Source organism: Rhinolophus sinicus, chromosome 1 (assembly GCF_057876585.1).
Source record: "Rhinolophus sinicus isolate RSI-liver-muscle chromosome 1, RSI-T2T, whole genome shotgun sequence".
NCBI classification, from domain to species: Eukaryota; Metazoa; Chordata; class Mammalia; order Chiroptera; family Rhinolophidae; genus Rhinolophus; species Rhinolophus sinicus.
The window spans coordinates 84,567,425-84,593,184 of record NC_142501.1 but is presented as its reverse complement, the minus strand read 5'-3'; the positions used below and the strand labels follow the sequence as shown (position 1 = coordinate 84,593,184).

General features: G+C 36.3%; 1 long non-coding RNA gene across 9 annotated transcripts in view; it reads right to left on the bottom strand.

Annotated features, from left to right (window-relative positions):
• The window catches only part of LOC109452884 (uncharacterized), a 173,052-nt gene extending 160,418 nt beyond the window's left edge, over positions 1–12,634 (bottom strand). For all 9 annotated transcript variants that reach the window (XR_012493886.2, XR_012493890.2, XR_012493882.2 and 6 more), the window contains exon 1: positions 12,501–12,634. This is a non-coding gene — a long non-coding RNA (uncharacterized LOC109452884). The remainder of the gene's footprint in view (positions 1–12,500) is intronic.
• Between the last annotated feature and the right edge of the window lie 13,126 nt (positions 12,635–25,760).

Here is a 25,760-nt window from a genome sequence, read left to right as displayed (position 1 = left end):
AATTTCTGTTCTATTCAAAGCTTATTTCCTCATTCTAATAAAAAAGAATCAGCATTAATTGATATGTACTAATAGCAGTGGTAAGAAACAAGAAAAAATTGATATTTTTCCTATTTCGTTTCTACTCCTTTATTTATTGGTTTGGTTTCTCTCTGATTTCTTAATTTTACAAAGGATTTTTGCTAACTAAATAGAGGAGAGCAAGTGTCAGTTTAAAAATTCACAGCCAAAATTTTCACTGTACTGTGCTTTAAAAAAAAACCAAAAATTCATCATGATGCTTTGTTTTAATAATGCAGGAAAGTCGGAAATTGAAAATAAAATGTCTTTAATCTTAAGAGTAAAGATGATGCAAAAACTTCTTCCATGATGAATTAATTTTTAAAAAGCAGATTTTAGATGATTAGGTGTAGCCTAATCATCTTATAAAATCAAATTCCGCTACATAAACACACACATATGCATGCATATACATCCATATATATTTGATTATCCATATATGACTATATAATCACAAGATACATTACTTGAATCACTTTTTATTCTTAGCTTATAAGCCACTATATTCACCTAGTTTTCTTCTTACATCTCTGGTTCCTTACTCTTATCTTCCTTTGCTAGCTTCTCTATTCTTTCCAGTCAGCTAAACTTCAAAGTCCGCTAAAAATCTGTTCTTAAATTTATTCTCATTTCATCTAGAATCGCTTTCTTAGTGATTACATCCACACTCTAATTTTAAATACCCTCTATAGGCTGATGACCACCAGCCTTCTATCTCCATTATGGATCCTTTCCCTGACTCCAAACTCACATCCAATTGCTTACTTACTTCTCCACTTGAATGACATATGATTATCTCAAAGTTAACACGTCTAAAAATCAAACTTCTGATTATTTCACCACCCCAAACTTGTTCTAGTAATCTTCCCACTCACTTTATGACAACTCCGTCTTTCCAGTTCCTAAGCCTTAAACTTTGGGTGGCATCCTTGAATGTCCTCTTTGTTGCATACCCTACATCTAAGCCACTACCAAATCTTACTGGCTTTCCCTTCAAATTATATCGCAAATGTCACCATGATTTCTAGGACTACACTAATCCACATCCATTTCTGGCCTGAATTATTGCAAATCTTTGTTCTCTCCCTGATTTATCCTTTTCCCCCGTCAGTCTTTTTTCAACACAGCCAGAATGACCTTTTAAAACTAGACTGAAATAATTTTACTTTTTCTCAAAATCCTCCAACACTTTTTTCATCTGTCTCAGAGTGAAAATCAGAGTACTTACTCAGACATATACCCTTGGCCTTCCCCACCTGCTGTCATTAACACTTCCTTTTTGAACCCTTTCCCTCCACTTCACCTACACGTGTCCTTGGGGCCTTCAAACACTCCAGTCACACTCTCAGTTCAGAGCCTTTGCTCTTGCCATTCTATCTGCCTGGAGAATGGTTTGACTTATCAATTCCGCTGTGCAGTTTTTCCAACCAGCTAATCTAAAAATTCAGTATATCACTTCCTATCTCTAGTTAATGTTGTTTTTTCTCCTTACCACATACATACCATTATATATTTTTTCTCTTAATTTTATTTGGTTTGCATGTTTTACTAATCAAAATATAAGTTTTGTGGAGGAAAATAACGTTTTTGTTCAATTCTGTATTCTCAAAGCCTGCAACAGTACCTGGCACATGGTAAGTATTCAATAAATACTAACAATCACTCTCTCCAGGCATAGGATAAGAAAAAATGAAGGGGAACCCATTCAATTCTTTTTCATACAATTTTAAATAACAAGATCATAGGTCAATTTTCCTTTTCTTTCTTTTTTTTGTTTCAAATATAGTATGATGCAAAACTTTTTTCGTTGTAAAATTGAAAGTTCTCACAACATTTTTCTCACTGGTTGATAATTTCAAAGTTTAGGGTCTAAATACTTATTCATGCTAGATAATGTTCTCATACATCCAAAAATGTAAACCATTGTTAACTGCTACCATAGGGAAAACCAATGACTTATTATTACAGTGCAGGACAACTTGGCAGGTACAATGATTTATTTATACAAGGATAAGGAAGTTTAATGCTGGCTTTCATGTCAGGTGCATTTATAAGTGCAGATTCCATTAGAAAAGCAAGGCAAAAAGAAGGCTGTGTAGGAAGGACCTCCAAAAGACCCACAGAATGAGAAAGCCCTGTGAGCAACATTCAGAATTCTAGTTAATAAGATAAATATTAGATGGAGGAAGTAGACGACCATAGATAGCAAGGGCCTTGCTTTGAATTGAAATTTAGGTGAAGATTCCAACACACAGTTACGGGAATCTGAAAAATCTACTTGGGTCCCCAACTACAATGGGAGATGATGGAAGCTGATAACTTACTGAAATCAGAACGTAAAGCAGTGACCAAGGCAGAAACCTGAATTTGAATGACACTCATAATAATGGGGAGAAAGAAGATACAAATTCTGAAACAAGGCATTAGAGGCTACATTCAGCAAGATAAACTTACACTAATGCAGAAGCCTAGTGGTCAGCACTGGTATTAAATATTCCTATTCAATAACTGCAGATCCAGTGAAGGAATGCAGTGGTTGCCCATTGGACACAGTGTCTTGGGTTGTATAGGTTCTGAGGCAAAGAATGCATTAGTATGTTAATCGTGCCTCCTGCCTTCATTGTCCTGTACCCTCGCAAGGTGGTGATGACATGGGATCAAAGGAAGCTAGTAAAGTAATTTCTCTCTCTTTTTTTTTTTAACAAACTTTTTTTTTTCCACTGTAACAAATTTATTTTTTATTGATTGATTGATTCATTCATTCATTCGTTCGTTCATTCATTCAACCAAAAGTTATTTGATTGCTTCTTAAATGTCATTCTGAGCCAGGAATTGACAATAGAGCAACAAATATGACAAATGTATTCCTTGCCCTCATGCAATTTTGCTGTAGCCATAACCTTTCTCTTTAATGTATTGTCCTATGTGGAATAAATGTTTTAAATGTTCCTTTTAGCTTTACATTTTGTTCTATCTTGAAACATTTTTATATTTCAGTCTGATATGAAATGGCATTTCACAATGCACCAAGGAACTGCTCAATGGTCAGCGGTCTCTTTCCTTTAGTTAATAATAGTCTAGGATCATTCCCAAACCTAAGTAGTCATAAATGCACACATTTGTAATGGATGCTGGATATTTCCTAGATCAAACTCCTTATATTATATATCTGAGGCCCAGATAAAATATAATTCATGCCAAAATTTATGTAAAAACTAGTCAATTCATCTGGGATTAGAATGGAAATCCCCTGATACCATAGATGACTGCACTTTCCTCTATGATACTGCTTAAAAGGCTTCATATTAAAACCATATCTTAGAGTAGATTTTGTGTTTGCCAATCACATCAGTACATACCTTGTTATTCCCTTCAAATTAGAGCATTCATGTTGTTTCTCTGGGGGGAAAATGGTTTTAATTTACCTATGAATTTCCCTTGTATGTAGAAATGAAAGGGATTGTTGGGGACAATGAAGCCATTGAAAGACATTAAAAATAAAGGAAAAAGGGGAGAAGATCCTAGATGGCTGAGTAGATAAATGCTGTGCTTCCCTCATCCCATGAACACGTCAAAATTACAACTAAATTACAGAACAATCAACCTGGAGAACCATCTGAAGTCTAGCTGAACAGAAGTTTTATAACTAAAGATATAAAGAAGAAGCCATGTCAAGCCTGGTAGGAGGAGAAGAGATGCAAAACGGTCTGGCCCCAAACATCTGTGTGGTGGTTGAGAACAAGAGGGATATTTCGGCCTTGGAGGTTCCCCATGGAGGAGTGAGAGACCCCAGCCCCACACCAGGCTCCCAGCCTGGAGTACTGGTGACGGGAAGAGGAGCCATCACAACATCAGCCTGTGAAAAACAGTGGGGATTCCAACCGTCCGGGTGGGACAAAAGGCTGCAGGAAACCTAGACATCCTCATAAAGGGTCTGTGAACTGTCTCACTAGCTCTCAGGCATTCACCCTGGGTTCGAGGGGAGGGACACTGAATCAGGGGGCATCAGAGACATACGAGAAAATAATGAGTTGTGTGGCTGCAATCTGAGGACTGCAGAGATAGTTGCCATTTTCCCTGTGTGAGTTCCTTCTGCTGTGCAGCTGGCAGGCGGGCACCATCTTTCTTGTATTGAGCTCTCCCCCCATGCCCATGGTTAAATCTGAATCTCAGTTGGTCTGGTGAGCTCCTCTCCTTCTACCTTGGCCTTACTGAAACCCCCACCATACCCAATTCTATACCACATGAGGCTTTATCAGCAGCAGAACCTTATGGAAGCCAGCAGCTTGCAGCAGGCCTTGGAGTCTCCAGTCTTTTTGCAGAGCTACCCAAGACTAATAATTTGGAGAACCACCCAAGAGTGAATAATGGTGGCAGATATCCTGAGTTCACAGTATGGCCTCTCCCACCTGCCTCTAGGTCCAGCACAGGCAGCAACCAACAGTGGATCACTTTGCAGCTCCTACCAGGTAGTTCCCAGCCAGTCACAGGCGTTGGCTGATTGTGCCTGCACCAGAGCCCCTCCTAAGAGGCCTCAGAACCAACATACCTGGAGGTTGGCTTCAGACCACAGCAGAGCACCACCCAATATTCCCACAAGCAGCATGCAAAGGGCAGTCTCAACAGGCACTTACTGCAGTGATTCCACTTCACCCTGTACAGCAGCTCATAAGATGTGGATGTGGCAAAAATCCCACAACCAGTCAGCCAGTGAATCTCACCCACTGACGTGTCAATAGCAATCAATGTTCAAATATAACAGAAGGGCACAACCCACACAAAAGACACTCCTGGAGCACCCAGCCCAGGTGACCAGGGAGACTGTGCCACTGAGCCCCACAGGACACCTACATACATCAGGCCACCAGGCAAGCCTGAGAGACATAGCAGATCTACATAATACATAGAAACAAACACAGAGTGGCAGGCAAAATGAAGAAACAAATTCATCCCAAATGGAAGAACAGGAGAAAACTCCAGAGAAAGAACTAAATGAAATGGAAGCAATCAAACTACCAGAGACAGAGTTCAAAACAATGGTTATAAGGATGCTCAAGGAACTTAGTGAGAATTTCAAAAGAGATATCAAGCATAAAAATGGACATAGAACCCATTAAAAACTACCAGTCAGAAGTGAAGAATACAATAACTGAAATGAAGAACTCACTAGAAGGAATCCCCAGCATTCTAGATGAAGCAGAGGATCAAATCAGCAATTTGGAGAACAAGGTAGCAGAAAACACCCAAACAGAAAAAAAAAAAAAAAAAAAAAAAAAAAAAGAATGAGGATAGTTTAAGAGACCTCTGGGACAACAACAAGTGTGACAACATTCACATCATAGGGGTACCAGAAGGAGAAGAGAGAAGCAAGGCATTGAGAACCTATTTGAAGAAATAATGACTGAACCTATTTAAAGAAAAAAAATTGTCTTAGCCTGGTGAAGGAAATACACATACAAGTCCAGGAAGTGCAAAGAGTCCCAAATAAGACGAACCCAAACAAGCTCACACCAAGACACATCATAACTAAAATAGCAAAGATTAAAGACAAAGAGAGACTCTCAAAGCAGCAAAAGAAAAGCAACTGGTAACTTATAAGGGAGCTCCCATAAGATTTTCAGTTGATTTTTTAACTTTTCAGGCCAGAAGGGATTGGCCCAAATATTCAACATGATGAAAAGCAAGGACCTACAACCAAGCATACTCTACCCAGCAAGGCTATCATTTAAAATCAAAGGACAGACAAAGAGCTTCCCAACAAGAAAAGGCTAAAGTAGTTCATCACCACCAAACCAGTATTAAAATGAATGTTGGCAGGACTTCTTTAAGATGTTTAAAAAATAAAATAAAAATATGAATAATAAAATGACAATAGCTTCATATCTATCAACAATTACTTTTAATGTAAATGGATTAAATGCTCTTATCAAAAATATATGATGGCTGAATAGGGAAGAAAACAAAACCCTTACATGTGTTTCCTACAAGAGATTCACTTCAGACTGAAAGACAGACACAGACTAAAAGTAAAGAGATGGAAAAAGTTATTTCATGAAAATGGAAACAAACAAGCCAAAAATTTGAGATAGCAATACTTACACGAGACAACATAGACTTTTAAACAAAGGTTATAACAAGAGACAAAGAGGGACCCAGTAACCCCACTTCCTGGTATGTATTTGAAGAAACCCAAAACGCTCCATCAAGGTGATGTGTGCATCCATATGTTCATTACAGCATTATTTAAAATAGACAAGATGTGGAGGAGCCTGGGTGTCCATCGATTGATGAATGGATAAAGAGGAGGTGGTACATATATGCAATGGAATATTGCTCAACCATGTAAGGGAATGGGTTCTTGCCATTTGCTGCAGCATGGATGGACCTGGAGGGTACTGTGCTGAGTGGAGTATGTCAGAAAGAAAGACAGATGCAATGTGATTTTGCTTAGATGTGGAATCTAAAGAACAAAACAAATAAACAAGACAGAAACAAACTCATCGATATAGACAATATTTTAATGGTTCTCAGATGGGAATTGAGAGGGTGGGTGAAAAAGGGGAAGAGATTAAGAATTACAAATTGGTTGTGAAAAAGGTAGTCATGGGGATGTAGGGTAAAACATAAGGAATATAGTAAAAAATATTTAATAACTATGGTGTCAGATGGGTACTTATTTGGGGTGACAGGTCGGAGGGAGTTAGGGACAGGGTGAAAAAGTGAAGGGATTAAGAAGTACAAATTGGTAGTTATAAAGTAGTCATGGGGATGAAAAGTAAAGTATAGGGAATATAGTCAATAATATGGTATTAGCTATGTATAGTTCAAGGTGGGTACTAGACTAGTCAGGAGGACCACTTTTTTTTTAGTTTGTTTTTTATTGGGGAATATTGGGGAACAGTGTGTTTTTCCAGAACCCATAAGTCGTTGTCCCTCAATCCAGTTTTGGAGGGCACAGCTCAGCTCCAAGTCCAGTCGCCGTTTTCAGACTCAGTTGCAGGGGGCACAGCCCACCATCCCATGAGGGAATTGAACCGGCAAGCTTGTTGCTAAGAGCTTGCTCTCTAACCAACTGAGCCATCTGGCCGAGGGGGATCACTTCTTAAATTATACAAATGATAACCAGTATGATGTACACCTGAAATTAATATAAAATAATATTGAATGTCAACTGTAATTGAAAATTTAAAAAGGGTGGGAGAAAGGTGAAGGGCTATAACAGGTCCGAATTTCCAAGTATGAAACAAATAAGTCATCGGGATGTAACGTACAGCATGGGGAATATAGTCAATAAAATTGTGATAGCGTGGTACAGTGTCAGATGGTTGCTGGACTTATGGTGATCACTTTAGGTATATAAATGTTGAACAACTATGGCGTACATCTGAAACTGATATAATATGTGTTGTCTATATTTTTTAATAAAAATATTTTAAAAAGGAAAAAGTGATGCTATAAACTCCAACTTGAGAAATCAAAGTTTTTAGTTATCTTGGTATATTAAACAAGTTAACACTGAGAAAAAGATATACATATTTTTTTTTAAATCACAAAACTTTTGAAGGAAAAATTGTTTAAATAAAAGATCAATTGTGTTCACAGGTGCATCCCTCTTCATTGTTTCCATTTTGTTTTCACTAGTCAGAAACATTTTTATGCAAGAATCAGATCTGAGGAAAATTGGTGTGGGGAAGGGGGAGGGCTGAGGCAGGCACCTCTTGTCTTAACTGGTTATTGGTATTGTCCCTTGTTGACTGGTTAGTGTTGCTGCTGATAATCAATGACCGGCTATGGGTAGCTCTTGGTAGCTGGTGAAAAAGCACTGCTTCTGTTAGGACACATGGAGGTTTTCCTGACGTCACACTCCCCTGAGGTGACCATCAGGCTCCATCACTAACTCAACCATCTGCCCTTACTTCCTTTTTCCTCACACTTCCATTCAGGTGAACTCAGTTCTACTTGCAGCTCAAGAGCAGCCTGGAAGGTAAAGGAGGCACCGAAGCTGTAACATATGCATATTACCACCTGATGTCTCTTTTGATCAAGCTTTGTGTTTTATATAGCACCTTGATTGGTCCTTTTTCAGAATGTTCCACTGCCAAATCATTCTGAGTGGTGAGCTCATTGGTACTACAGAACTCTCCCTCTAACCACCTGAGCAGAGTTATTTTCACAGCTTATTTGCTCCTCATCACAATCCAGTTTCCTCATGGAAGCCTGAGGTCTCCAAACCAGCAGAGGCTGATGTTCATTCCGTCAGAGAGAAGCATACTCAATACTAATCAATTTTTTAAGTATTTATGCTGAGATCTGTAGGAACTATGAGGAGAACTTTTATGAGAACGTTTTATGCGACTTTGTGTAGACTGCTGGCCATGGACATAAATTAATCACATCAGGCCTCTGAACATTGGGGTTTCAGACTGATCATGCCTAGAAAATCAAACTAGCTTCTCTCTATTATTTCCACTTTCACTATTCTCAACTACCATCCTGTATCTTCCCATAGTCTTCCCACTGTGCTTACCTATGTCCAAGATTCCTCTTATTATAAGGATACCTGTCATATGGAATTAGAGCCCACTGTAATGTTAATTCAACATTTCAACTTAATTATCTCTGTAAAGATGCTATCTCCATATACAGTTACATTCTGAGGTACTGGGGGTTAGGACATCAATGTACAAATTTTTAGGAAACAATTCAACAACACTGCTATTATTAATATGTATATACTTTGGTGGGAGGAAATGAAAAAAAAATCAAGAATTCTGTTTTGAAAATTACAGTAGGATATTTGAGAAAAGATAAGAAGTAGGCAGCCATCTTAAGGGTCCCACGGCATCATCTACTATAAGTAATATTGGCATTTCTCTATTCACCCTTATCAGCAGACAATATAACTTCCTCTTCATAGAACTCTTTATGTGATGTTTGTGCCAGCAGTCTAATCTTTATGCCAATGCTTTATGTTTTTGGTTCATACTTTTTTGGCTTCTGAGAACTTTAACACCTGTTTCTCAATTCGTCTCTCCCCTCGAACCATCACCGTCAGTAAGTGTGTGACTTCAACACTGATGAGGACTAACCTACCAATATGTCTCATTATTCCTAAACCTTTTTGATCTTGAAAATCTTAACTCTACTTCACTTTGCCGCTTATTTTTAATGACCACAGCTTCCTTTCATTCAACCAATAGTCATTGTGTTCATACGATGTACCATTCTCCTGGAAAATGCTAGGGATATACACAGATGAATAATGCCTGCTCTCTGCCTTCAAGGAGTTTTTGGTCTTGAGGAGAAAGGAGACAAGTTAAAAAAATGCATTATGCAATAAATTTATTACTTCTTAAATTTATTTACTTACTCAACAAATATGAAACAATAATAGGTGACAGAGTTGAAAGCTTTCATTGCTCTGCACTCTACATGCTTTGCATACTTAACTCATTTTAATCCTTAAAAAAAAACATGTTAGACAGGTCCTATCATCATCCCTGTTTTATAGTTGAAAAAACTGAGATATGAAGAGGTCCAATAAGTTATCCAAGGTCACACAGGTTGTACTTATCAAAGCTAGGACTTGAACATAAGCATGGCTCCAGAGTCCATTCAATCACTATATCATGCTGCCTTTTCTGTAAGGACATTTAAGCAGTGAATCTAAATTGACACCCTTGAAGTGATATATACCTATGTGCGTGACGTTGCTTAGCATAGAGAAATGGTAACCATGCTACCAAGCCAGCCGAGGGTCCAGAGCAGTCCCCCTCCCTACCACCAGCCTGACAATTTGACAGTCACCCATGCCCTGCCAATAATACATCAGAGAGACAAAATGGACTTTGGTCATCATAAGGTTAGGATTTTGGATAAAGGTATCAGAATAACATGCAATCAACTTGGCTGGACCTTTAGTGAATCCACTGGCTTCTCAAGAAGAGCATTCCTTGAGCATCATGGCCAAGTCAGGACTTGCCCCAAGAGTGAGAACTTAAGGACCTGAGCTTAAGGGTAAAGGGAGCAGGCACACTAGAGAGGAGGAATGGAGACCACCATTTTTTATAATGTGTGCAACCTCAAAATAATTCCTTCCTTTGCCTCCAAATTAAAATGGACCCCATTTCTCTGCAAGGACAACTCCTCCTCTGGCTGTATAATGCTTGTATTGGGCAGCAGCACTTGCAGTTAAAATGAAATTTGGAAGCTCTTAAGGAAAAAAAATTGGACACAGACTAATGGCAGTTAGAAAGTGAATGAATTTTTTTTGAAAATTTTGTTGACGATGGAAAATCTGGCAGAGGAAATACGTCTGGCAGCAAACATATCATTTATAACAAGGAATCAAATGTGCATGACTACATTCTTAATTTTATAAGAGATTATTTGTCTTTACTATTAATGCTTTCAGGAAATATATTTATTGAGAGATAATCACATTTGTATCTACATTGGACCCTATGGGAATATGAATACATCTTAGATCTGAGGTATGCATTTGGAGTGGAAAAGATGGAGTCACAAGGCATGTGACTCATGCCATGAAAGAGGAGGAATATTTGGCTAAGTGACAAAGTACACACTTTAAGAGAGGAAACTGCATGAAAACTAAGGCACTGAGAAAAGAGTAAGTCAATGCGAAGTACATGGAAGACTCTGGTCTGATTCATTAACAGAGAGTGCAGAGGAGGTTTTGAAAAGTAGAATATTGTGAAGTTTGTAGCATGCAGTGCAAGGTTAAGAACAATGGTTCTGAATCATATAACCTTGGATTTGGCTCAACACAGAAGCAGTAAGACTCAAGCCAAATTAGGTTACCTCTCACAACCTGTTTTCTCTCTTTTTTTTTTTTTTAACTCAGTGAATTAAATAAAATAATGTGACACATTTAGCACAATGTCTAGGAGAAATATTAGCTTTTATTGTTTTCACCACACTCATTGTTATTCTAAAAGTAGCAAAGGCTGTGTGAAGGCCTTGAACAATGTATAAGGTTGGATACATTGTGGAAAGTGCTAAATTCTTGAGTAGAACAGTGATAAATTCTTAATAAGGTGATAGGATTTCATCTGATAGCACATTGAAGCTAAATTGGAAAAAGAATAGTAAGAATACATGACTTTGATCTCTTGTCAAGGACGTGAATCTTCATAAAGACAGACTTTCTAATTGGAAGTTGGAAAGCCCAGCTCTTAGTTTTTTTAGAAATACTCTATTTAAATTTTCTAATTTTTCAATGATCTAGACACCAAAACTGCTCCCCTTTTCCTTTTTCTGACTGGGGCCTTTTTATTAATTATCCACATCTTCAAAGACGAGTAAGGGCTTGGACAGGCTGTAGAACACAAATTAGATATTTCTACTTGCCTCGAGAAGTGTAACATTGTTGACCAACTCAGAACTTTGTGGTTCTCATTGTTTCTTAGTATTCCCTTTCTCTGAATGTATTTTATGGATTACTCCCCCACGCTTGGGAGGAAGGCAGAGGTAAGAAAATGACCACACAATGGACAATTGTGCAATTTCAAAGCACAACACTCTGGTACACATTAAGTATTTTGTATTTAATTAACAGCTTAGTAGATCAAATTGCATATTATTCTAATTATGCAAAGCTATATTGAAAATAAATGATGCATGTATCTCATTATTTTTATAAGAACACTTCTAATTACTAAATAAAGGTTTAATAATCTGCAACTGGGTTAACCACATATGTGGCATATGGGAATATACCAGTTTTATATCAACCTCAGACAGTAAATAATCAAACATCACCTCCAAATGCATACATTTAATACAGAACCATAATCTCCACTAGTTGGGAAATAGAATTGTCTGATTACACTCAAATTTAGTTAAAAAGACAATCTTGTTACGACCTAATTAACTCAATTTTGCTTTAGCCAATTTAAAATTTTTGTGTGTATTTTGCTTTTTTGTCTCATATGTTGATTCCCTACTTGCAAAGTATGAAAATATTTCATATCATGAAATGGTTTGAGAATAACTCATGCTTTCTGATGATAGTTGTGGGGGGAAAAAAATCAAGCCTCTAGCCTAACTTAAATGAATCTATTTGTCTTTGCATTGCTATAATGGCATATCAGTCAGGGAGGATAGCAGTTGATTTATTTTTTATTTTTTTGGTAGTTCATTTATTTGTGGAAGACTTCTATTGAAATCCATGCTGCTGGGGTCAGAGTCACTGTCAGTCTTATGGAATAACCCCTTCAGTATTCCTTGCAATCTTATTGGTGTCATATTTTGAGTACATATTCCAGTTCTATCATTAAGATACTATATTGCATTTTGATTTGCAAAGATAGAACAAAAATAAGTAGCTAAGACATTAGCCAACAAAGAAAAACATTTCTGTCTCTTCAAAAGGTTTTACAAGATTAGGAAATACAAAGACCTGTAATGATTTTCCTTACCTGTCTCCACTCAGCAGTGTCACATTGGGCATTTACACTCCTAGATGGCCTCAGTATAGAATGCGAGCATCTCTTTGAAATCAGATATTTCTGTGGCCTGTCAGATTCTAGGGAGAGTGAAAAAAGGAGCTGGCTGGGTAGAATGAAGCTGATGAAGAATTGTGGGAAATGTAGTAGGATAGTAACTCAATAACACTGTGACTATAAAAGGGAAGGGACAATACTATCTAAAATGTAGATATCCTAGTATCTGAACTGATGTGGCTGTGCCATGATAGTGTCACCCAGGAGAGTCAAATACAGGAAACACAGTATATGTAAGTCATTGTCTCGGTGATTCTGGACTCAATACCTTGGGAACTGGATTTGAATATCTTGTGCATCAGCCTGGAATATTGACACAGCCTGGCATGAAACTGAACTTCCTAAAGTACTAGTTCAGCTTTGTCAGTCCTGCAAGGAACACTTCAGAGAACATCAACACCTGGGTGGCCTGTTACAGACTCACACAGTGGGTTTTGTTTAGCTCACACTATGCTTTCATTTGTAAGCCAACATGTTAAAACTGTGATAGGTGATATAAATACTCGATTTCTGGCTTTTTATAGAAATTGGTACATCTGGCAATACTGAGCCCAGATTTTTTTATTGCCACAATAGACTGGAATTGAGAGAGGCATATCCTTCAGCCAGGGGATATATTTCCCACAGCACACATTGTGCCCTTTTGTTTCCCTGATACTGTGATCAACTATTGACTGGGGTTTATCATCAACCTTACAGCTTACCTTATAGCTTTTCTTTTTATACTAGGAAGATGTGTGTGTGTGTGTGTGTGTGTGTGTGTGTGTGTGTGTGTGTGTGTGTATATCTTCTGTTATATATTTGTCACCTTTTGGGAAACCTACTTGGAATTTGTATTCGTGACACCTTCTTTTTTGGCTTCTCATTCTCCAGTCCATGATTAAACTACTCAGCCTGACATACATTTAATGTTCTCTGATTGCATCTCAGTCATCCATTCAGTGTGTGTTTATTGAAAACCTATTATGGTGTTACATATTGGAGCAGTGGTGGTGGCACTAATGGAGGGGCTGCTAGGGTCAAAAAGGCACAGTACCTGCTCCCACAGATCCTAGAGTCTATGAGGACAAAGAGATTTCACAGAATTGTAATGCAATGTAGTGGTAAGTGCTGTAAAAGGGTGTGCTCATAGCACATTATTTTTACAGAAACTATCACTTCTTGCTCAGGCTGTGAAATCTGCGAAGCTTTGACAGAGGAGATGGCACATGGACGACACTCTGAGGAATTTATGAAGCTTTGTAGATAAGTGTGTAATGCTTGTGAAAGTAATAATAATAACATTCACAGTTCTTTGACACTCCCTTTTTTTCAAACTACTCCTTCCCTTTGTTATAGAAGCAACCAGAGACTCTGGAATCTCTCTTTCCATTCTTCATCCTCATCTTCTTCATGATAAGATGAACCTTTGGAGGTTCAGCACTGTTTCCACCTTCCCTCTGCTTCCCAAGAACCCTCAGAGCTCAAAGAAGCGCTATGGTCCTCAACTACTTTTAGTTGATCTCTGCATGGGTAAGATGTTCCTGTGTTGCTCAGTCTGGAAGAATTTACAATTTGTGTTAGTAAATGTTTTCCCAGTTTTGAGTTTTGAATAATTTGGTGTGTGTGTGTGTGTGTGTGTGTGTGTGTGTGTGTGTGTCTGTGTGTGTTTAGAGGGCACAGAAATGGACAATGGTGGAACATTTTCTGAACTCTTACGGTAATTTGAGATTTAAAAACACTGACGTTGACAAATCATTTCCTAACACCCACAGTTATCACTAGTTAAGATCTTTTACTGTGGAATCCAACTGCATGCTTTTTTTATATTCTATTTTTCTGAGTTAATTCAAAAATTCTTATTTATCTTTAGTAATTTATAATGTACATGACAGAATTAATGCATCTTGGTTTATTTTGGTTTTAAATGATCTATTTATAAATCCCGGAAAAGCTGGTATTTATAAAGCTAATTGACAGAAGATGAATGACCAACATTAGAAACTCTAGCAGGACTGACAAAAGTATAATGCATAGCCTGGGAAATGAATATTTCCCAGTCCTTCTGCAGTTATCTTTTGATCTGAAGCAAATGTGATTTGTTTGTCAAAGTGTAGACTTATTTATTATATTTGATCAAATATTTAATTATTAAAGTCATGCTTTGAAAAAATAAAACTATATTCTGTATAGCTGTATCTATTCTTAAATAATTAAATATAATTAAAATATATTTTCAAGTTTCCAAAGACATATAAGAAGTAAAACATACTATACTATAGTACATATTTCATATATCTATATCATATATAATATTGTTTATTTTTGTCCACTAGAAATAAACAACTCTCAAATGAACTCTAGAAATATCCCCTTAAAAGCAAATCAAAAGCTAAATAATAGTTTTCCAAAATATTCCTAAATTTAAATGTTTTAATGTTTTTGAGTCTTCCTTTACATTTCAGAAAAGGTATTGACTTATACGTCAAATTCAAAATTTCTAGATACTTAACCTCTAAACAGCACTTATTTAATAAGTCCAGGCATTTTAAGTTATGCACTTGTGTTTGTTTCGCACAATAATTTAAGTTAATTCAATGGCTCTAATTCATGAAAATCGATGTACTTTTTGTGAGGCACAAGTACAACTAATTCAGTACTTCGTCCTGAATCATAGTTTGAAACTATCAATCAAGATATTGAAGAAGAAGCCTTGACTCTACAATTTTTGAAATGAGACCAAAACCTAATAGAGGAACATTAAGTGGAAAGCACTTTCTGTTCAGTTTTGGTCTGCTTCATAAAATAAGTTCACAGTTGGCACCAATAACTTTCAAATTCAGAGAAGACTAGGAAATTCCTCTTAGAGTGTGACCCACACTCTTCTGTTGCTCCAATTGAATTTCTCTGTATTGTTTTGTACTCTTATCATGGCTATACACTTGATCCCACTATGTGGTAGAAATGTACATATCTTAAGTGTCTATTGTTAGCATATGAAACATCCTTGGCTGTGAGATATTACTGGTTATTTGAATGAGTGCAGAGTGGTAGCCGGAGTTACAATCAGGAATCGTTTTTTACAAGACAGTTATGGGCTACAAACACTGCCTTGATTTAAGAGACCAATTCCAGAAAGCTTGGATGAGTTTCCCTGGGCTTACCACATAGTGCCCAAGTGTCCTGTGAAGATTATGTGGTGCCAGGGTATGTACAAAAGTGGGGAATTTAATAGAGCAATACTATTATCTTGTTTTCTGGCCATACAAAAGTAAACTCCAGCGAGTATACTTGTGAAAGTCTGGAACTAGTCCCATGGAAGTGAGTGGCACAACACAAGTAGGGTACAACGGACACAGGTAAAGACACTGAATTTCAAGGTAAGACTCTGTTTAGGAGCAGTTTGCTCATTTGACACATATTTATAGATGATTATTCAGCACTGTGGATCTGCCAGAGATGGGGATGAAATATAAGTAAGATACAGTCCTTATTTTCAAGAGTCTCAGAGTTTAATGAATTATTTAGGTACCAACACAGATGGTTATGTACAATGAAGTAAATCACTGATGATTGATAAAGGTACAAGAGATCATGCAAATTTTGATGAGAGACCATTTATTCACCCTGAACGTTTATGGAGTAGGGAAATGAAAGGTATTCTAGATGAGGAAACAGAATGCGCAAAGACACAAAATGGCGTGCTCTAAGGGTAGCAGAATTATTTCATTCTTTGTTGAGCATAAAGTGGAAATCAATGTACAGCCAGATTTGAGACCGGTGAAATAGGCAGATTTCTAGTCAGGAGGATCTTGTTTTTCCATTTTATGGTAAATCTACCCTGTACATAATGGGAAGTCACTGGAGGGATTTAAGCAGGGGAGTTTTACAGGTATAAATTTTATTTTACTTTGAATTCTCCTGCAGCTATGCAAATGATACAGAAGAGGAGTTCAAGCAAAAGGTAAAGATTGTAGTTTGGAGGCTATTGCAGTGGTTCTTCCAAGGAATTATGAAGTCTGACCCATGAGAATGGGTTTAGTTGGGTTAAACGTAAAGGTGGTAACAGGTTTGAAATGTATTCAAGAAGTAAAGGAGAAGAAAAGGTGTGGTATGTAGCAGTTATGGCAGAGACAATGCCATGTGTTCAGCACACCCCTTAAATTTTCTTCCCAAGCTTACAAATAGACTGCATTTCCCAGCCTTCATTACAGTTAGGGTGGCCTTATAACTGTGTTCTGACCAATGGCATACAGTTAAAATGGTTATTTGCTACTTCTGGTCCTGCCTTGTAAAAACTTTTTGTAATCTTGCATTTATTCTTCTTACTCCTCTGGATGCAAAGGATCCTGAGAAGTAGTCTTAAAACCTCAGTGGAGGGCATGTAGTTGATAGAAGAAGTCTGTATCTCTTAGTGACTCTAAGAAGAAAAGCCATGTTACTGAACTGTATTGAACTTTATTGTACTTAATTTGGCATTTGTTTGTTAAAACAGTAATTTACCTTACCTAAGTTACATAAGTGGAAAAAAAAAAAAAAAGGAAAACACAAAACAAAAAACAAAGAAACAAAACCAAAGTAAAATGAACATATTTAGATGGGAAAGGATTATTTCAGTTTTCACATGATGAATTTCAAGTGATATGAAGCAATTACCAACAAAAGGAAACCTTAAGAGTAGATAAGGTTATTCAGGAGAGTGATTGATTATGGAAAATAGTAAGTAAAGGATGAAATTCTGCAACCACAAAAAGTTAAGAAATATAAGAAAAACAAGGAGCTGAAGCTGGAGAGAAACTCAAGGTCAAATCAAGAGGAACTTGACCTTCCCTTTAAAGTGTCAAAATTTTACTCTTCAGATGATATAAATCTGATTGATTTAACAGGGGAGTGATATGGTAAGATTTGCATTTTCGTTAGATTACCCTTATAGCTCAGGAGATTATATGTGTGGGCCTAAAAAACTAAAAAAGAGTTAAAAGGCTACTTCTGTAGCCTTCGTGGTTAACCCAAACCTGTCTTGGAAACAACATAAATAAAATTTCAAGGACAGGAAATACATATAATAGAGAAAATGATCAAAGGTGCCAAATACAAGAGTGATTTTCATTTTTATCGCATTGAGTTTGTCAATATGGCAGTCAACAGGGATTTTAGCTATATCTTTATGGGTTGAAGCATGACTAGAGGAGGGAAACAGAGACTTCAAAAGTAGAAAAGCTTTATGAGAATATACTGGAAGAAACTGGATTTTAGCCAGAGGCATGTACGTAGGGTTAAGTGATTTTTATTGTTGATTTTTATAAGGATGGAAAAGATGTACGCATGTTTACATGCAAACAGGGAAGAAAAATCAGAAGATGAAGAGAGAAAGCAAAGACTCTGGAGTGGGAGAGGAAGTGGAATCAAAGTCTAAACTGGTGGTGGATTTAACTTGAATAAGTCTTGAGAGAACATGAGTATCAGAGACTAGAGGAAAGGAAGTGAGGAGATACAGCACTGATGTCTGTAGGTGTAGATGGCAGGAAGATGAGACAGTTCATACCTAATTTTCTCTATCTTCTCTAGAAAAAAATGAGGAGAGAACAAGAGATGTCATCAAAATGGCCACGTGAGGTGAGCCTCTGGAAATCTCTGCTAGAATTTATAACAAATTGAAAACTATAACTCCACAAAGGACTCCCTGCACAGCGGACAGGCAAAACAAATAGGGTCACTACTGAATTCACCTAAAGGGATGCAGTGCCCTATGACCCAGGTGAACTGTTAACAGAGGAGAAGCCCACCTTCTGAGGAATCCCCCCATTGTGTGAGAAGCTGGAATAGTGCAGAGAAAACATAACACTACAGTGTGAGAGAGACAAAAGGGCTGCAGTCAGAGAGAAAATAAAACATTCTACCAACACGTACTGGAAAACAAAAGAAAGACCTCTTCCTATCAACCTGTTGAAGAACCCACTCCTGCAGATGTCTAGGAAGGGAAATAATAAGTCAATAATTGCCATGAATAACCAAGGCAACAAGACAGTTCAGAAAGAAAGTGAAAAGTCTCCAGAAAATAACGTTAAAGATATGGAAATATGTGACTTAAATGACAGAGAATTCAAGATTGCAGTTCTGAAAAAACTCAACGAGATTCAAGAAAATACAGAAAGGCAGTTTAATGAACTCAGAAACACAATCAAAGAACAACATGAGCACTTTACCAAAGAGATTGAAATTTTCAAAAAGAACCAAACAGAATTTCTGGAGATTAAGAACTCAGTAGAAGAAATTAAGACTGAAATAGCCAGTTAAGCAATTAGAGTTGACCAGATAGAGGAAAGAGTCAGTGACATTGAAGATAGAAACCTGGAAATGACACGGATGGAAGAAGAAAGAGACTTGAGAATTAAAAGAAATGAAAGAACTCTACAAGAACTTTCTGACTCCATCAGAAAGAGCAATATAAGAATAATGGGAATACTAGAAGGAGAAGAAAGAGAGAAGGGAACAGAGAGTATATTCAAACAAACAGTCGATGAGAACTTCCCAAGCATGTGGAAAGAACTGGATCCTCGAATCCAAGAAGCAAATAGAACACCTAATTACCTCAACCCCAACAGGCCTTCTCTAAGGCACATTGTATTGAAGCTGTCAAAAGTCAATGACAAAGAAAGAATCCTCAAGGCAGCCAGGGAAAAGAAGACGGGAACCTACAAAGGAAAACCCATTAGATTATCACCAGATTTCTCAGCAGAAACTCTACAACCCAGCCAAGAATAATATATGCAGCAAAGATATCCTTTAGATATGAAGGAGGAATAAAGACCTTTCCAGACATACAGAAAGAAGCGGAGGGAATTTTCTAATACATGACCTGTACTATAAGAAACACTAAAGGAGGCTATTCGACCACCATCAACAGGACAATTTGGGGCAACCAAAACATAAAAAGGGGGAGAGTAAAACCCTGAACCGGAATATGGGAATAGAGAAAGTAAGCATGCTGAAGAAAATGGAATACTCTAAACATCAAACTTTCTTTTACATAAACTTAATGGTAACCACTCAAAAAAAAAAAAAAAAATCCAGAATTGAAATATGTACTCTAATAAAGGAAGAAAGAGAGGGAAACATCATAGAATACCACCATACAGAAATAATAGACAACAACAAAAACAAAGAAACCACGGAGACACAATCTTACCAGAAAACTAAAGATAGAATGATAGGACATCCTCACATATCAATAATCACCCTAAATGTAAATGGACTGAACTCACCAATAAAAAGGCACAGAGTAGCAGATTGGATCAAAATACTAAACCCAACAATATGCTTTCTCCAAGAGACACATCTCAGCTACAAGGACAAGCATAGATTCAAAGGGAAAGGGTGGAAATTGACACTCCAAGCAAATTGTATCCAGAGAAAATCAGGTGTAGCCATAATAACATCAGATGAAACAGACTTCAGGGTGAAAAAGATAACAAGAGACAAAGATGGACATTTCATAATGGTAAAGGGGACTGTACAACAAGAAGACATAACAGTAATCAATATTTATACCCCCAATCAGGGAGCACCGAAATATACCAAGCAACTACTAACAGAAATAAAGGGAGACATTGACCAAAACACAATTATACTAGGGGACTTAAATACATCATTGACAGCTATGGATAGATCATCTAAACAGAAAATAAATAATGAAATAGCAGCCCTAAATGACACATTAGATGAAATGGACATAATTGACATATATAGAGCACTTCATCCTAAGACATCAGACTATACATTTTTTTCTAGTGTACATGGAACATTCTCAAGGATAGACCATATATTGGGACCTAAAACTAACCTCAGCAAATTTAAGATTGAAATCATACCAAACATATTCTCTGATCACAAGGCTTTGAAATTGCATATCAATTGCAAAAAGAAAGCAGGAAAAAACACAAATACATGGAGATTAAACAACATACTTTTATAAAACAACTGGGTCAAAGAAGAAGTTAGAGGAGAGATCAAAAGATACATAGAAACAAATGACAATGAAAATACATCCTATCAAAATGTTTGGGATGCAGCGAAAGCAGTTTTGAGAGGGAAATTTATATCATTACAGGCCTATCTCAAGAAACAAGAAAAATCCCAAATAAATAACCTCACGTTATACCTTAAAGAACTAGAAAAAGAAGAACAAATGAAACCCAAGGTCAGCAGAAGAAAGGAAATAATAAAAATCATAGCAGAACTAAATGAAATAGAGAACAAAAAGACAATAGAAAAAATTAATGTGACACAGTGCTGGTTCTTTGAAAAGATTAACAAAATTGACAAACCCTTGGCTAGGCTCACTAAGATAAAAAGAGAGAAGACACTAATAAACAAAATCAGAAATGAAAAAGGGGAAATTATCATGGATGCCACAGAAATACAAAGGATCATTCAAGAATAATATGAAGTACTATATGCCACCAAATTCAACCATGGAGAACTGGAAAATCTAAACAGACCAATCACCAGTAACAAAATTGAATCAGTCATCCAAAACTTTCCCAAAAGCAAAAGTCCGGGACCAGATGGCTTCACTAGTGAATTCTACCAAACCTTGAAAGAGGATCTAATACCAATCCTGTTCAAACTCTTCCAAAAAATTGAAGAAGAGACAGTACTCCCGAACTCATTTTATGAGGCCAACATTATCCTGATACCAAAATCTGGAAAGACAACACACACACACACACACACAAACTGTAGACCAATATCTCCGATGAATACAAATGCAGAAATCCTAAACAAAATTCTAGCAAATTGAATGCAACAATGCATTAAAGAGATTATTCATCATGACCAAGTGAGATTCATCCCAGGGGCATAAGGATGGTTCAACATCCGCAAATCCATCAATGTGATACACCACATAAACAAAATAAAGGACAAAAATCATATAAGTATATCAATAGCTGCAGAAAAGGCATTTGACAACATACAACATCCATTTATGATTAAAACACTTAATGAAATAGGTATAGAAGGAAATACCTTAACATAATAAAGGCCATATATGACAAACCCTCAACTAATATCATAATTAATGGTTAAAAACTGAAGCCCTTTGCTCTACATTCAGGAACATGACAGGGCTGTCCCCTATCACCTCTGCTTTTCAACACAGTGTTGGAAGTCCTCGCCAGAATAATCAGGCAAGAGAAAGAAATAAAAGACATCCATATCGGAATGAAGAAGTTAAATTATCATTCTTTGCAGATAAAAAGATGCTATATATTGAAAACCCTAAAGACTCCACCAAAAAGCTATTAGAAACAATCAATGAATACAGTAAAGTTGCTGGCTACAAAATGTACAAAAGTCCATTGCATTCCTATACGCTAACAATGAAATTTCAGAAAAAAAAAAAAAAAAAAAGAAAAGAAAAAAAAAAAAAAAAAAAATATATATATATATATATATATATATATATATATATATATATATATATATATATATATATTCCTTTTGCAATTGCAGCAAAAAGAATAAAATACCTAGGAATAAACTACTTAACCAAGGATGTGAAAACTAGAAGACATTTTGGAAAGAAATTGAAGAAGACATGAAGAAATAGAAAAACATTCTGAGCTCATGGATTGGAAGAATCAACATAGTTAAAATGGCCATATTACCCAAAGCAATATACAGATTTAATGCAATCCCCATCAAAATCCCAATGGCATTTAAAAAAAAAAAAAAAACAGAACAAAAAAATCATCAGATTTGTTTGGAATCACAAAAGACCCTGAACAGCCAAAGCAATCTTTAGAAAAAAGAACAATACTGGAGGTATCACATTCCCTGACTTTAGCTTGTACTACAGGGTAACAATAATCAAAACAGCATGGTATTGACAGAAAAACAACATGTAGACCAATGGAATAGAATTGAGAACTCAGAAATAAAACCACATAAATATGGACAGATAATTTTTGACAAAGAAGCAGAAAACATACAATGGAGAAAAGACAGCCTCTTCAATAAATGGTGCTGGGAGAATTGGAAAGCCATGTGCAAAAGAATGAAACTGGACTGCTATCTGTCACCATGTACCAAAATTAATTCAAAATGGATCAAAGACATAAGCATAAGACCTGAAACAATAAACTGCATAGAAGAAAACATAGGTACTAAACTTATGGACCTTGGGTTCAAAGAGCATTTTATGAATTTGACTCCAAAAGCAAGGGGAGTAAATGCTAAAATAAATGAATGGGACTATATCAAACTTAAAAGCTTCTGCACAGCAAAAGACACCATCGACAAAATAAAGAGGCAACCAACTGAATGGGAGAAGATTTTTGCAAACAGTGCCTCCGATAAGGGGCTAATATCCAAAATATGCAGGGAACTCATGCAACTCAAAAACAACAGAAAAAACAAACAACCCAATTGAAAAATGGGCAGAGGACCTGAAGAGACATTTCTCCAAAGAGGGCATACAAATGGCAAATAGACATATGAAAAAATGCTCAACATCACTAATCATCAGAGAAATGCAAATAGAAACCACCATGAGATATCACCTCACCCCAGTTTGAATGGCTATCATTAGCAGTCTTTTCTTAATATTGCCAATTAAAGAAAATTAATTTAAAAATAAATAAATAAATAAATAAATAAATAAATAAATAAATAAATAAAAATAGAATTACCATATGACCCAGCAATTCCACTCATAGGTATCTACACTAAAAATCTGAAAACATTTATCCATAAAGACACGTGTGCTCCAATGTTCATTGCAGCTTTGTTTACGGTGGCCAAGACATGGAAACAACTAAAAAGTCCTTTGATAGATGAATGGATAAAGAAGCTGTGGTATATATATACAATGGAATACTATTCGGCGGTACAAAAAGATGATATAGGACCGTTTGTGACAACATGGATGGATCTTGAGCTTATAATGCTAAGCGAAATAAGTCTGACAGAAAAAGCAGAAAACCATATGATTTTACTGATGTGTGGTATATGAACCAAAAACAACGAAAGAACAAGACAAACAAATGAGAAACAAAAACTCATAGACACAGACCATAGTTTAGTGGTTACCAGAGGGTAAGAGGGTTGAGGGGTGGGAGATGAGGGTAAGGGGGGTCAAATATAGGGTGATGGAAGGAGAACTGACTCTGGGTGGTGAATACACAATGGGATTTATAGATGATGTAATATAGGATTGTGTACCTGAAATCTATGTAACTTTACTAACAATTGCCACCCCAATAAACTTTAATTAAAAAAAAAAAAAATCAAACAGAAAAAGAATGAGCAAAAGTGCTGAACAAGGTGCTGGAAAATGTGTATATTAGAATGGTCCCTGAGGACACCAGAACCTTGTAACCAAGGACATATTAAAATATCTATACATAGTACAAAAATTATTTATTTTGAAGCCAAGGACAATAATTGGTGTGAAATCTCCAAATTTTCATTATAATGATTCATTCAAGTTATAGATTTCAGTTTCTAAAAACAATTACTTTGCAGTGACTTTGAGGTTTGAATGCAATGAATTATATTTTGTGTCATTGCTGAGTTACACTTTCTATATTGACCATGTACATAAATGTGTTTACTATATAATTAAAAATAAATTAGTGTGAACGGTATAGTGACTGAGACAGGGCCTGCCCTCGTCTTCATTTGTTAAGCCCAACTGGGACCACAGGTAGACCAGGAGTTCATTCTGTTAGTAATTCTACCTCGCAACACTCATTTCTCATATAGCATCCTAAAGCATGACTACAGGAATCCTTCTGAAATAGAAATCCAAGGGTATCAGTACTTGGTTCATGGAAGAATTTCATGAAATGAGATTGCCTATAAAATAAGCCTCAGGTGGTGTTGATGACGAAATCAATACCATTATGGAAATGTCAACACCACTTCTTCTGAGAGACTTTTCTTGAAACACTCAGGTTAAGTGGGGAGCTTTTCCTCGATGCTCTTATCAAACCAAGCACGTCTCTGACGTAGCACTCCAGGCATGGAATTAGGTTCCCTTATCTCCCTCCCACAATAAACTCAGGCCCTTGAAAATATAGACTGCAGTCTGTTCATTTATATTTCTAGAATTTTGAAGACTGCTTGGTATATTGTAGGAAATCACCCACTGGTAATTCAATAAAATTTTGAAAAGAAGTGAATTAAAGTGGATAACTATTCTCATATTCAAGGAAGATGTAGATTTCTTTGGTTTAGTGCCAGACCACACAGGTAAAGCTACAGTTTAATTCCTCAAAACCAAAAACGAAAAACAAAACAAAACAAAAAAAACTTTTGTTGGCAGCAAGAATATAGGGAACTTATATCTCATTTATACATACAATAGCTGCCATGATATCATTTCTTATTTGTTTAGAAATGCGAAATTAAAATACGAGAGATGTGCGGAGTAAATTTGTGCTATTGCATTCAACTGTAACGCTGCATTACACAATACAATTAGCAAAAGACTTTCTGGCCTGGGATTTTGTAGCTCAGGAAGTGAAACTTCAATTACCAGTTAAAGTCACTGCATTGCAGCAGGAATGTAAATTGCAGAATAGATAGTGTTCTTATATTGGTGTTTTAGGGTTTGCTAAGCAAAGAAGAAATATGGACAAGCTGTCAGCAGATTGTTATGAGTTACTAAATCTTTACCTTGTGTTCACTCTTTTAGTCTTTATATTGAATTCAGTTCAGTTTTGTGAAAAAATAAAGATAAAAAGGTAATTGAATGCTCATTTTATAGGAAAGCCACTATGCCTAGAAATAAAATTATCTATTTTATGAAATGTACTGCTTTGTAGTATTAATAAAGAAAATACCACTTCCACTAATTGTTATTATTAAACACACTTCAACTGTTATTAAAATGAATTCACATGGAATAATTTCTTACAGGATCAAATATTCAGAGGCTATATTCAAATTTGAAAGTTCCAAATTTTCCAAAAATGGTAATTTTAGCTCAACTTTAAAATAATTGATAATTGTAACACATTATTCAGTGCACTGGTACTAATTTTGAATTGTTTTAGAATTATTTCCTGTCTTCTCAAGTGAATTCACAATGTTAATACTGCTAAATTTAACCTGTCACAAAATGATGCTGTAAGTGCAAAGAATATTAGACATGTAAATATTCAAGAAGCTATATACCTCTCTGTGATC